We start from the raw sequence: 14,651 nt of genomic DNA on the forward strand, positions 1-14,651 counted from the left end.
TTCGTTTGATTTAGTTTAATAGCATAGCAACTTATGACTTCATTTATAGAATATGTTGGCGTGTCAGTATATAATGGCCATCTATTTCGATAAACCAGTACTGCAAATGTGATTCAATGGCTATAAAATTACAAATGAAATATCAATAATTACAGTGAACTGAACTTGTATAAAACTTGATTAATGTTAACGTAACTAACTCGATTGTTATGGAATTGTAATTTGTTTTTTATTCTCATTTGAACGTGCTTTATTACTTTCAAATACATTGATTTATGAAATGGATTTTGAGCAAGTTCGTTCGTTTGTACAGCATTTACTTCTTGACATACTTATTTAAGAATAACTTTGCCATATATTAACAATTATGATGGTAACCTGGATGTCATATAGAAAAGTATAAATGGGGTCATAAAAATCATATTAGTTACGAATTTATAAATTTGTTTCTTTTACTCTGAGCTTCTTTAGCACGGTCTATCTTTTTTTATAGAACAAGAGTGATACCGCCCCCCATGGACATGCAATGTCAGAGAGCTTGCGAGTGCGTTGCCGGTTTTTTAGGAATTGGTACGATCTTTTATTGAAAGACCCTAAGTTAAATTCAGATACTTAAGTGTATGGTTCCTCATAGTGGTGGTGCGCGGTAATAACTGCCTTAAAAACTGTTCAATTGTCAAAAGAGATATATGTATCTTTCTTCACACGATAAGGCCGCTAGTTGTAATCAGCCTTTAGAATTATTACTATTTGTCTTTGATTTTTTTTGTGTAAAAGTTAATAATAATAATACAAATAAGAATGTCACGTATAACCGACTGTTTTATATTTAAATCCTATTGTTTTAAGTTTAGATGGAACTTAACTCATTTATAGCGAACAATGCATCTTATAATTTGGACGTACGTGTTTCATAGTAAAAAATATTATTATCTTTTTTATATAATACTTGTTAATTGTTTATGTTTTGTGTGAATCCGTTTTTGTTTTTTATGTATTATGTAGATATTATTGTTATAATTGTAGCTATGAAAATACATGTAATCAAATGAATACATAAACAATCCCTATAACGCGTGCATATGTAATGTATCAAAAACTTGCGCAGTTCGACGTATAATTCTTAGAAAATCTTAAATATTCAAGTAACATCCCAGACGTAGTATGCACTGACAATAAAACGGATGCATTTCCTGTATTAGTGATTATTTCTACCTGCACTGAATCATATGATGCGTGCTTTGTGTATGTTTCATATCTTGTTTATAATAACTTTAATTGGATATGAATCAATAATATGAACGTCGAAGAAAAAAAAGGAAGGAGGCAAGCAAGCTTGTTTGGACGTGAATTGAACCTTTTAGTAAAATGTTGAAGTATTTGGTGAGTTTAGAGGAGACACTGTCCCTTTTAGAACTTCTATCACTGGGTCTTTCGTCGCCAAGGATGCTGTACATACAGAGAAATACATCAGTATTTTTTTTAAGTAGTGATACTCATCCATACTAATATTATAAAAGGAAATATTTGTATCTTTATGGCTGTAAATAATTAATTCAAAACAATTTATTTCATCAAATGCTTAGTTATCCGTAACATAAGCTATATTTTTAGTTTTTTTTAATTGTCCAATTTTTTCCAGCCATGTAAAAAAATGTAAATAAAGTCTAAAAATGTTAAATTGACAACGAATTTGTAGTTCAGCTTCTTAGTGATTTAGCTCTTCTAATTAACTAATTAATTCTTATCGTTTCTCACGTCACGATCTCCGCTTGTCTACTGTCAAATTTGTCACAGTTCATAAATAAAAAATGATGTGACACTGGCTCTTGAAACTAGATTTAAATTTGATTGACGTTTTCGATGTAAATGTTCAATAGAATGCAATTTGCATTTTTTTTCTTCAGTAAAATCATAAATGATTATGAAATACAGCAAATTATTTCGTTAACTGCTTCCGTTATACATTGTACTATAGCGTTGGCTGTTAGTTTAAATTGAATTAAATGCAACCAGGCAAGACATTTCGCAAAATTTATGAAATTTCATTATAATTTTTATGTTTGAATTTTTTTATTATCTATGTCTAAAATACACTAAGACCTAGTTCTTTAACAATATGGTAATTTATATGTAGTGATAGCAGACGTTTTGAATTCGTATCAAAACATTCATACATTAGCCATAATTTAATATAAAACAAATATCGACCTACTATTCAAAATCGTGACTATCGACATACACTTGTGTTCGATGGAGAAAGTTCCATAGTTTATTAAGGGATTGAAAATAAGTGTGTCGTGAGGTAAGAAAATCCACTATTGTTGTAGCTATATTCAAGTAGATTTTAATAAAAGTCAAACATTTGTTAGCGGTAGTTGATCTAGTTCTTAGGGTAGGAAATTAAACACTTCAATGATGACTTAATTCACTATATTATATTTATTCACTGATTTTACGTGAACTGTATAACTTCAAACTTGTACAAAGAAAAAGCCCGTGCGCATGTGTCACCACCTCTTTTATAATCACAACTCCCTCCTCCGACTCGACCACTCCACTTCGGGGAGATGGTCGAGTCAATTCGTAACAATTCGCAAACAACCGAACGAGTCAAATGAATAACTATTGCACATGCGCACTTGTAGCAAGATTCTTAAGAATATGTTTCATAAAAATGGTTAGAATTTATTTAAATCAATATTAGAAGCTAACACATTAATAGCTAAGGCATTGAAAAATAGATTTTTCATTTCATACCTTTAAATCTCAAACCAGTGCATATTTATTTATAGCATATATACGCCAAGTTTCAACAAAAGTAACTGCAAGTTAAACAATTAAAAAGATTTTATACAATTAGCAAAATAACCTTCAGTATGTATAGGTACACTACACAAAGTTTTTTGTTTTTGCTGTAATTAAAAAAGTAATATCACAGTAGGTGATATGAATTAATTGGTATATAGTTGGTTAATCATAATAGTTACACACAATTGCGAAACGTAAAAGATTAATAGTTCACATTTATTACATAGATCGGTGACTGATCTATTTTCTCACATACTCCATTACCTTTATTTAAACGTTGCGAAAATATTATGCATTCAATTGTCTTCCAAATTAGCAGCATTGTTTCTTCTACTTGAAAATACTCTAATAGCAAGTGGAAGTCAAATAATGATAGGCTTCTGGTAATAATTAAAACTTCTCGTGTTTTTGCTTTTGCAAACATGTTTTTTTTGCTACACATTGACAACACTAATGGCCTTATTTTATCATGTAGGTCAAATTTCTAATAATGTAACCTGATACTCAATGTGTATGTAAAAATATAATTTACATAGAAACGATACAAAAATATTCACCATTTAAGCGTTATAAAGGAACACCGCTATCTTATTTTAATCATGGATAAATAAATTTATCTTTATCTCGGACCAGCCAAAATTGATTTGTCACTGAACCTACCACATCTTTTTACCGTTTGAAAAAACCAGTAATCGCTAGTTCTTCGGTGTTACTCAGCATCTATGAAGTAATAAAGTTCGTTCACCAGAAATGCTTTCTAAAGAATCCGGCGGAACTAAATGATTCCTAACATCAAATGCGTTAAGCTGTGTCTGATATGTGTGACTGACGTTAATGCATGATTCCGTTAACGTCGCGTGCGTCCGAGCCCCTACTATCTTTCTGTCAACCACTTAGCAGCTTCTCGAGAACAACTAGAATCTTTCAACCAGTTTCAACTACTTAGGAACGTTTTGTGTCGACTTGATATGTTGGCATTTAGTCTTGTAGTCCAAATAAAACCAATGGCCTTACAACAGTTTTAGGGTTTAGTCTCAGATTTCTGTATTGGTTTTGTAGTCATGATTCTTTTCTAATTTGTCCTTCTTGCCAATCAGAAATATACTTATTGCTTCTAAATAAAATTAGCATGACACAGACCTGATGTCTGTTTAGTTGAATATTGTTAGAAATTCGTTTAAATGTTGAAAATTATACGTAATTGACAAAATAAATATTCAAGCGCAGTCGCTGAACCCACATTAGTAAACAACTCACGAACCAAAAACATGAAGGCTTAAAATTGTAGATAATTTTAGTTGACTTCAAACTATAAAAACAAATATAACTATTCGCTTCGTACTCGCACGGTCAAGCGTCTTCTCTCGTAGCTTAATAGTTTTCTTGACTCCTCGTCCGAGAGCGACCTATCTGTATGGAAGTAGTATATTATGATTTAAAACCGTACAGAAGATAGCAAAATATTTTCATCGAATTATGAATCTTTATTTAAATAACAATATTTTCATAATATTTTTTTGTAAATAGACAACTAAGAACGTGTAGTAGTGGTATGTACTAATTAAATATCGAGTTTCGATAGTAGAGCGTCAGGTGGTCTACACTTAGCACTGGGCTCAACACGTGTAAGCTAATTTCACACCGGATTACTTTGGGGTCAGCAGAAGCCCCTCTCAAAATGACTGTTATTGTCTCAAAACAAGTTATCACTATGTTACTGAGAAAACAACGGTCAATAATAACTGAGAGTTAAGAGTGTCTTCTGAAAATATTACTGTTTCTTTAACAGTTTACGCAACAGAATTTTAAAATGGTTTAAAAATGTAAAAATTTAGAGATGGCAGTTTAAAGAAAGCTCCTGCTATAGTAAATATGATCTAAAACTTTTCTTAGGTGTTGATCGGAACTTTGTGTGTCACCACAGTTAAGCTCAGATAAATCTAAAAACAATGTCTTCCTATTGTTAAACTATCTAATTCATTTGCGCAACTTCACACATAAAAAGCACGAAGCCATGCAAAATATGTACTAAACACGCTTCAAATTAATTAATTCCGTTTTTATAAGGATTTCTGATCACGACACCTACCGACAACAACCCAGATTGTGAGTCATTTGCCCGTTTTGGTTTTATGAACCAGACAGGTCTATCAAACGATGATCGTGATCTTGTTTACGGATTTCCATGTAACCTTGATTTTAGATAGTAAAAAAATTATTTCTTATCCCATAGGAGTAAACTCTACCTTTACTATGGAAAAGATAGGATTATAAGCTAGGTATAACTCTCTCTCATGATCTATTCGTGAAAGTAAACCAATTACTTTAGTATTTTTATATTATAGCATGTGTCAAAAGAAAGCTGTTTTGACCTCTCGTTTAGTACCGAAAAATAATACTTTATAAGGATATAATAAAAGTTTTGCCCTTACTTCGAATTAACGTTGACATAATTGGTTTGAGAAAACTTTTCTTAATAACAATGCAGCAGAATAGCGGTTAGTTTGGATAAATAGAGCACAGAAAACAATGATGCGTCGAAGTTTTTTAGCTGACCGACATAAATGGAAACATTCTTATGAGAAAAATCTACGATTGTCGGAGTTATACTTTAAATCAGTGTCAAGCACTTCCCGTTATATGACTTTAATGTTATATAAATTTACTTGAAAATTTTATAAATTCAACAGTGATTTTGGTAATTTACTCTTTAGGTAATTACACTTCTACTTATGTACCTGAAATTTTTATATACACTTTACAAAGTGCATTTATAAGAATAATTCAGTTTTCCAATCTGAATTACACTCCTTTAGTATAATTATTATTATGTATATAAATCTAATCTTAAGCAAGATTTTTATGAAGGCATAAATTGTATCTACGACCAAGATTAAAATGTTGTAATTATTTTGGTGGGAAGGTCACCTAAAACATTATTTTCTGTAAAATAATAAATACGAAGCTTATAGTTAAATGTCTTTCATAAAGACTCTTATGCTGTAAATAGGAAAATATTTAATTACACACAAATATAGTAATAACAATATTCTTAATAAACATAGTGCCTATAGATAATAATTGATAAATAGAAAACTAAAACAAATTTAAAAAAATTGTTCCCTGTTACAATGTACCTTCAATAATGGTAGCATTTTTTGGTGTATTGTGATACTTATTCGTTGAGGAAAGCACCAGATCTGGAGTCACCAGTATCATCTACCAAGCGCCAACATAAATAATTTATTAGCGTCTGTACACTTGTCACGGTCCAAGAGTCTCTACTCCAAAGAGAACAAAATGAAATTTGGAGGAATGACTCATATTTTAGCCGTTTATTGGTTTTATATTTGTATCATATTTTTATAATATATAAATAATGTAATATATGCAATCTGTCAAGCATTGATTATATAGGTATAACTTAATGGTTCTGTTATGCGCGTCGTTAGCTGTTAGATCAAATTTCAATGTGGGTGTTCCATATCCGTTTGCGCCCTGTGGGCCTATTGTTTAGTCTAGTACAGTCATCACCTCAACATTGATACACATACAAACATTTCAGATTCTACAAGTTCTATTGCTAGCTTCTCTATCACCAATATAAAGATATGCTAATAGCCTAAACTTGGAACTGGTCTCGATAGGCTTGCCAAAGAAAAATCTTTATCTCTCAGTTTAAAAATTCGGGGAGGCTTCGGGCCAACATCGAGGTTTTATTTTAGAAACAATTCAGATACAACAAGGGTTTTTATTGCCCATCTCCTCACACAAATGTCCGTGAGTCATTTCAGTTCACTAGCCACATGAACTGAGTCGCGGGAATCACGATATAACATCTGAAGATCACTTGTCAAGGTAATCCTAACGGTTTCCTAAGTTTTTTGACCTGTTTATAGAAACTGGTTAAGTTTTTGTTATCGACTGTACAAAGATTACAATCGGTTACGTTGAGTTACGGCGAATTATGTCACTGGCTAATGCACTGTGTAATGGTGCCGACAATTTATGACTTTGATGTTTTTGGCAGACACTTTGAAATAAACCTTCGATGGTACTTAATGCCTAATGTAAACTATCCTACATTATTGCCTGAATACATTATTTTATAAAAAAAGATCAGATGTTGTGGCGTATGGCTAAGGCGTATTGTGACACCTAAATCAACCTTAATCTAATTTTAAGAACTGTAAAATATTTTTTTCTGTATGAAGCAAATTTCAAAATTTCATAACATCTTTGACAAGATTGTGACTTGAGATACTAATTAGAATATGGACCTAGAAGGTTTTATATGTTAACCGTATTAAAAATGCCTTATAATACGTATATTATACGTATTAATAAAAATGATTTATTATTTTTAATAAAAATTATCAAATCAATCAAAACACTATACACCACACCGATTTCATATAGGCATACAAATTACAATCTACATGTATAATCTGTGTAATATATCAAAACAAATAAATAATATATCAAAACCACAGCGGAACTAGCTAAATATTTGTAAAGCTAATATTTACCTGTGTGTAATTTGTGTCTAAAAACTCATCAGTTAAACAGTGCTTTTTAACATTTAGAATGTCTAATTAGTCTACTAAGACATTTGTTTTGTCTGGATAAGTGAAAACTCTTTAAATATTTACACACAAACAAAAATTTGTATAATCTGTCATTTCTTCTACTTTTTGTAATGAATTGACGGAGACAACCTTGGGCAGTACAGTTGAAGAATGTTTCACTAAAGAAAAGTTCCCCAAAACCTATTTAGTGTCATAACACTGACGTGCAAGTCGTGTCAAGAAGTTATTTTTAGTAGTAAAGTGTGTACATTGAAGCGTTTAATTGAAAGCATTGTATGCAAGCTTTGTTTTGATTGCAGCATCCATGCTTTATACGCTGTCATGCACCGTATGATTGTTCATACAAACTTGCATAACTTGTGCCCAATTGCGTCTTCCTGATGACAAAGCAACATCTTTTAATCCCTATTAAACTGTTATTAAGATATATATATCTATGTATAAGGATTATTTATTGGATCTGGTTTTTTATTCAGAACATGATTTCCTTAGAGACAGAAGAATAGAGGTTCCCTAATAACTGATTCGTTCGTTCTCGTTGATGTGATTTCTAATAACTTTAATTTATTCTCGACAAATGACTTTCGATTATTAAAGCTAGAGATAAATGTATAGACGCGTAACTAATATTCATATTTTTATGTTTCGTAATAACTTCGACCATTGGTCCAATTTCCACGGTTCAACTGCGCTATTAATATTATGCCCATTTGGGTGCGCCGGACCTGCCGACATAGTTTACTAACTTCTTACAGTAATTATTGAATTTAAAAAAAAAGTTTGATAATTCCATAGTTCCAGATATCAGATGATTAGCAATCAATATATTACATACATACTATAATGTCTATGTCTAAAGTAACTGCCGTTTGCTATCGAACAACACACATGTTAAAACGGAAACAATTATAAAATATGTAAGACAAATGATGCACAAATTTAGAAACGACTTGAGCACTTACGAAGATGCTGCACTCACCAGATCCAAGCTAATCCTCAATCCTGCAGCCCGTGATATCACACACACACATCCCGAATCGTATGGAAGGGTTCAAGTCCGCGAATAAACAAAAACAATGCAAATTCATAAAACATTTAACAAATGTATGTATAAAACTTATATATGTTCTTATAAAACTTATAAATTAGTTAGAACTATAGAAATTATGAGTTCTATTACCATCCCACCCTATTTGTATAAAATAAGTTAAAAATATTATTATGGGGGGAATAAGGTAACATATTTTTTTCTTTTAGACAATTTCTATTATGTTATACTGTGGTTCGTACATGTACCGGTCCAGTAAAGCTAATCAAACATAACCATTTTCATATAAAACGACAACTGCATACCGTTCTAATCCGTGTTCGCCTGTTTGATAATTTACTTATAGTGTTCATGTTTCAAAATAATAAAGATATCTTTATGTAAGATTTAAAGAAAGCGGTTCAGATAATACGACATATGTTATATAGACACGAGAGAACCTCTATGTATCGATGTTTATAGATTTAATAGTGGAATACCAAATGAATGCTATAAGTTTTTATAAGAATGTCAATATTCATTGTCTTACTAAGCAAATCCGTACCATTATATGATAAGTATTCAATTTGTAAGTTTGTATTGTTTGGTTCAAAACCATTAAAAGCTAGGTTCACGATTACAGATCAAACGATTTTGGGTTTGTTTGACATGAGCTTCCGAAACTTTTGTACCAATAGAAGAGTCCAGGAGTTTCAGGCTATATACAGGTGACTAGTAAACTACGGAGAGACATGTTGTCTTAGATGTGTTCTAATAAAAACGCGGAAGTATTGTACGTCAGCCAACAGTTAATTACATTTCAATTTGTCTTATTTTACATTTCGTAACAACAACGATCCGTAAATAATACTCGACTCGATAGATAAACTAGACAGACGAAAAGTAGTTTTATGTTTACTATGAAACAATATTATAATTATATAATAATAACTATAAATTGCACTTGCGAGGCTTCTGGTGGGTATAGCTTAATATCTGGTGAGCTTTCATCCCGGTGACAGCGTTCTTCAAAAAAACTCACGTCAGTAAAAGTTATTGTTATAACAGAGTTATTTGTACTACCCAATTAGCACTTTCAAACAGGACATTACAAGAGCGCATTCGGAATCATTAACAAAATTACAACTTGTGCGCATACCTTTTTGCCTGATTTCATAATAACTATAATACAAATGAACTGGTATAATAACTACCGAATATATTGAATTCCATTGAAGGATTTTGGTTACTTGCGTTTTTTTAGAGAGAGTTATGTTTTAGAGAACAAGTCCACGAAGTCTTTATAAAGGAATAATTCTACGTGACTATGATGCCCTAATAAATTAGCCAAGCTGTATAAAAGAAAATTTAAGATACGTGAAAACTGTCAACTATAAAAATCATACAGACAGTGGGAGAATTAAGAAGAAAGGCGTTGAATTTAGTACTGCTTATATAATATTATATTCACATAAAATACAGTAATTTCATACAAAGTTGTTGGTACATCATCAACCTTGGATTTTAATACGTTATAAAAACGCAACGCGCCGCACACGCAGTTAATTTAACAATAATTTACTATTTAATTAATTAAAGTTATTATTACTAAGGTCATTTTTAACGAGGTTTCTATACATGATCTAGTAGAGATATCTTACCTACGTGAAAATAAGTATTCTTATACTATTTTTAAATTCAATATAAAAATTATTTAAAGTGGGTTGACAAGCCTAAGACTCCTGTGTGTTAAAATCCAATAACCTGTTGACACACCGGAGTCATACTTAGCGTTAAGCTTCTGAATCTTACCCTGGTTTGTAACACAATAAATTTGTTCTGTCAAATGCGAACTGCGAAACAATATTTTTTTTGGATAGAATGTGTTGTTCTACATGCCAAAGACAAACTATTGAAAGTATGAAAGTGTATGCCAGTTGAGATTACTTGATGTATGTTATACATTTAAAAGTTATTTGATCTATGTAGATATATCCGAGGTTAAGTTGAGTAAGAAACACGTACTGACTGAGTATATTTTTATGCAGTTTTTAGCGATTGTTTTGCGTTCCTTAAAGTTCAATTAAAGCAATGATATATACATACATATATGTATGATGAATAAAACTAAAATGTGGTGTGAAATTTGTATTTTAAGAAAGGCTATTTGCTATTTTACTTAAAAACAATCTCATTTATCCTATTTATGTTATAATCCAAAATGTTCTAATAAAAAATCTTCGAATTAAAATTTTAATGACAAGCCAAAACTAGCGTCTTTTCCACAGGCTAACGAACAAATTATATAAAACATCAGTTAATAATTTATAATTTAAAGAATCTAATTAATCTAATATAAAAATTATGTTTTCATATGTATATCAAGTTATATTAGAAACTGACTTGACCATTTTCATTTTAAATTTGCGATTGATGGAGCATTTTGTCAAAAGAAAATTGTGATATTAACCAGCTTTACCCACAATTGTATGTTTTAAGCAAGCTTGTTCGAATCATAACTGAGCCCTATCAAAACTATAAAAAAATATGTTCCTACATTATAAACAATGCATTATAATGTATAACATTGTGCCAGGGCTCTAAGCTCCTTTATAACAAACTTAATTGTTTAATTCACATTTTTTTGTTTTTTAATTTACTTTTTTTAAACTGTTTATAACACGCGCGTGAGTGCATGGGTGAGTGTGGTACGTGTAAGTGAATGCGTGAGTGTAATGTGTAACTACTAGACTGGTTATATATTTTTGTAAAACAATTAACGAGACGTTTCCTGATATGTAACTAACGGTATAAGGCAAAGACTAGACTTTATTTGGCCAACGTGAATAAAAACTTCGTGCAGGGCGTAAACCCAATTGCGGTGTGCGCGAAAGTTGATACAAATACGATAACATAAACGGGGCTCGTTCATTGCTTTTATTATTTCATTCTATAGGATATATTCTTTCTCTCAATATTCGATTTGCATTTTGGACTTTGCTAGATTAAAGTTACATAAGTCTTTTGTCTATTACCTTTCTAGGCATCTTACTTGCTGTTTTTCTGTAGTGACTTTGTGACTTTGATTTTTAAAGTAATAAAATGTATTATAGTTTCATTTGCATCAACATTGTTTTGAAACTTTTGCCTTCACTACTTGTGAACTATACATACCTATACATAAATAAATCACAGAACTAAACTCTTTTAAAAAAAGATACATTTATGTATCTAAAAAAAGAAAAAAAAACTTCTTGTATTTATTGGCGAACACTTCATATTGTTGGGCCGTGTACGAAGGCATATAAGAATTGATTAAAAATTATTTAAAAGATTGCCAGAATTCACTTAACATTCACACATATTAATTTACACGAGTATAAGTATACAGATACGTCATACAATTCAATTTCATTTGATTTGACTGAATTCGACCTGAGAACGTGAATTTTCTTTATCTTCCTTACTGACGAGTCACTCTTTCGCAAAGCAAACGGGCAGCTTGTTCCATGTGTTTTAAATTTAACGGCCCAGTCGAGATCAACATTTAGTTATTCTAATAAAGTTAATCATTAGTGTCGTACAAGCTGTAGTAGACTTTCTAAACCTATTATGTTTGATAAAGAATTTTAGAAGTTAGTTATACTAACTAACTTCTTTAGAAACAGCAGTTCATTAAACTATTTAAGCTTTTAACCAACATCTGTGATCATTTATTTCTGAATAATGAAGGAATGTCTCGCAATTAGACACAGGTGCATATGTACAAACAAGTATAATTATTACGATAGCAAAATATGGTAATGTTTATGTTTATATACAGCCAAATCTGATTTCTGAACTTATTTTATTTTTATTTACTAGATCCGGTTGAGTTAAGAGTGTGACAAAAAATGTAGTTTAGTAATGTAAAAATATTAAAATATGGGTCTTATAGGTTTAAATTTTTATTCGGAAGTAATAAATTTTACATAAAAATATAGAATTGAAACGCTTTACGACTTAAAGCGATTGGTAGTTTAGCGAAAGCAAACATTTTACCAGTGTCACTTTAATTACACTTATATAGCATGGGCAATTGTATGTTTAAAATGGGCAGATCGAAATCAATTCAAAGTTGTAAGATAATTAAGAAAAAGTTAATTAGCGAAAGTGCAAAATAAAATTTGGCATACCTGCCGTCGGGGCGTTGACATGTGCCGAATGTCGATGCACTTGACGACATTATGCAAGCGACAGGTTTTGGCTTACATAATAATTACCTGACGTTTAATAAGTATTTCTCTTGTTTCAGGTGGGGATTTTCGTAAAAATGACTTGTATTGAGCAAATAACTTAAGGTAAGTCAAGAAAAATTGATAATCGTGTTGTTTATTCAAAATGGATGTCGTGGCTTTCAAAAACTGTGTGACCGTCAATCCTGAGGTCGTAGGTACGATGCACGATTATGCACCATTTTTGTCCATGTACTCATGTAACACTCGCTCATACGGTGAAGGAAAATATCACGAGGAAACTCTTAGGCGAATGTTTTACTCAAAAAGTCGACATTCTGTATAAGGCACAGAAGGCTACTCGCCTATTAGAAAAAACTAATAATCACGAAACAGATATAGAAATCTGTTACTTAATGGCGTCACTGTTTTTAGTAACAAACGGCCAATTATTAACACAATAATAAATGTATCAAAATCTCATTGCCTTGAATAAGTAAGGCTTAAGGTTTATAATGATGTAACTAAAGCAAGCGATATTTAGTTTTTATAGAGGTCACTGACACGTCTGTGTAGGGGCTAAATTAGTATTGGCATTCGGATCTCAACTGCGCGGTTATGTGATACATTTTAAAATTTTATTCGCTGTATGTTGTCTGTGGCTTTTGCTTCTAATTTACTAAAAGGATATCTACTACAAGAAAGTGACCAAAACCACTACTTATAGTTACTTACTCTTTTCTTATATTAATTTTTTTTAATAAACTGTTAAACAATTAAAATTAACATGCACTAACAATAATTTAAAAGGTTTTGTCCTTGTCAATCTTATCACTGTGGTGTCAATCAGTTAAATAGCCTCGACTTTCAAGGACGACATCACTTCTACAAATAACGCTAAAAATATTCAATAAACGTCGTCTTTTAACAAAATTATTTAGTGTAGAACTTACCAAGGTATCAACTAAAATGCCACTATAACTGAGCGTTTCTGAGGCAGTTTTTGCCGGCCACCAATATTATGTGGAACTAGCTGCCCACTGAAATAATTCCGAACCAATTCGACTTAGGGTCCTTCAAGAAAAGAGCGTACCAATTCTTAAAAGGTCGGCAACGCACTTGCGAGCCTTCTGGCTGTGTGAGTGTGCATGGGTGGTATCACTTGGCATCAGGTGAGCCTCCTGCCGGTTTGCCTCCTATTACGTAAAAAAAAATCTTATTGTTAAAAAAACATCTTCGGTAAAAATATTGAATACAGGACTCATTATCTTTCATTATCAATTGAATATTCAAGTGTCAGTACAATGACAAATGCTAAGACTAACCCATGACCCAACTCAGAGAGTGGATTGAATTAATACGTAAGTTAATAAAGCGTGTATGGTGTCAGGGTCTAGTCAAAATCGTCGTTATTTGATGTCAGTTCACACGCATACTAAAGTAACGTTCATATTAAATTATTAAGAAACATATTTTGACCGCAAATAGATATAATAAACGTTAAAGTTCTGGGGTTTAAAGCATAGACATGAAATTAACACTTAAATATAATAATTTTGGGAAGAGGAAAGTTTGTATTAATCTCTTGTAGATTGTATAAATCTTATTATAGTAGAGAGCTAGGGGAAAGGACAAGATACTCACCTGAAGTTAAAACCGTCGCTCATGGATATTCACACTGCCAAAAGGCTTGCAAGTGCGTTGTAAACTTTTTAAGAATTGGTACGCTCTTTTCTTGAATGACCCTACGTAGAATTGGTCGTAACGAATGAAACAAAAAAAAATACACTGTATTGATTTGAAGAGGGATTAGAATACTTAATTACGCCTGAGTATCATTGACTATATATATTACCAAAATTAAAAAAATAGTCTAGCTGTATAAAGCCAAGACTAGTACTTCATCGTAAATAAAGCTATTTATCCCATGCGTATGCTAAAAAGATATTGTTGAGGCCTTCACGTCATAGTTCACCATAGTATATATTTGCACATACTACATTGATTTAC

General features: G+C 31.4%; 1 protein-coding gene across 2 annotated transcripts in view; it reads left to right on the forward strand.

The window, feature by feature from the left end:
* LOC123713660 (myosin-2) overlaps window positions 1-14,651 on the forward strand; it is an 85,108-nt gene that overhangs the window by 20,859 nt on the left and 49,598 nt on the right. Inside the window, exon 2 of one of the 2 annotated variants that reach the window (XM_045667447.1) lies at window positions 12,722-12,767. The exons of the other annotated variant lie outside the window; for it this stretch is intronic. The gene's annotated coding sequence lies outside the window, so the exon portion shown is untranslated. The remainder of the gene's footprint in view (window positions 1-12,721; window positions 12,768-14,651) is intronic. 2 annotated transcript variants of the gene reach the window in all.

This window comes from Pieris brassicae, chromosome 8, assembly GCF_905147105.1.
Source record: "Pieris brassicae chromosome 8, ilPieBrab1.1, whole genome shotgun sequence".
NCBI lineage: Eukaryota > Metazoa > Arthropoda > Insecta > Lepidoptera > Pieridae > Pieris > Pieris brassicae.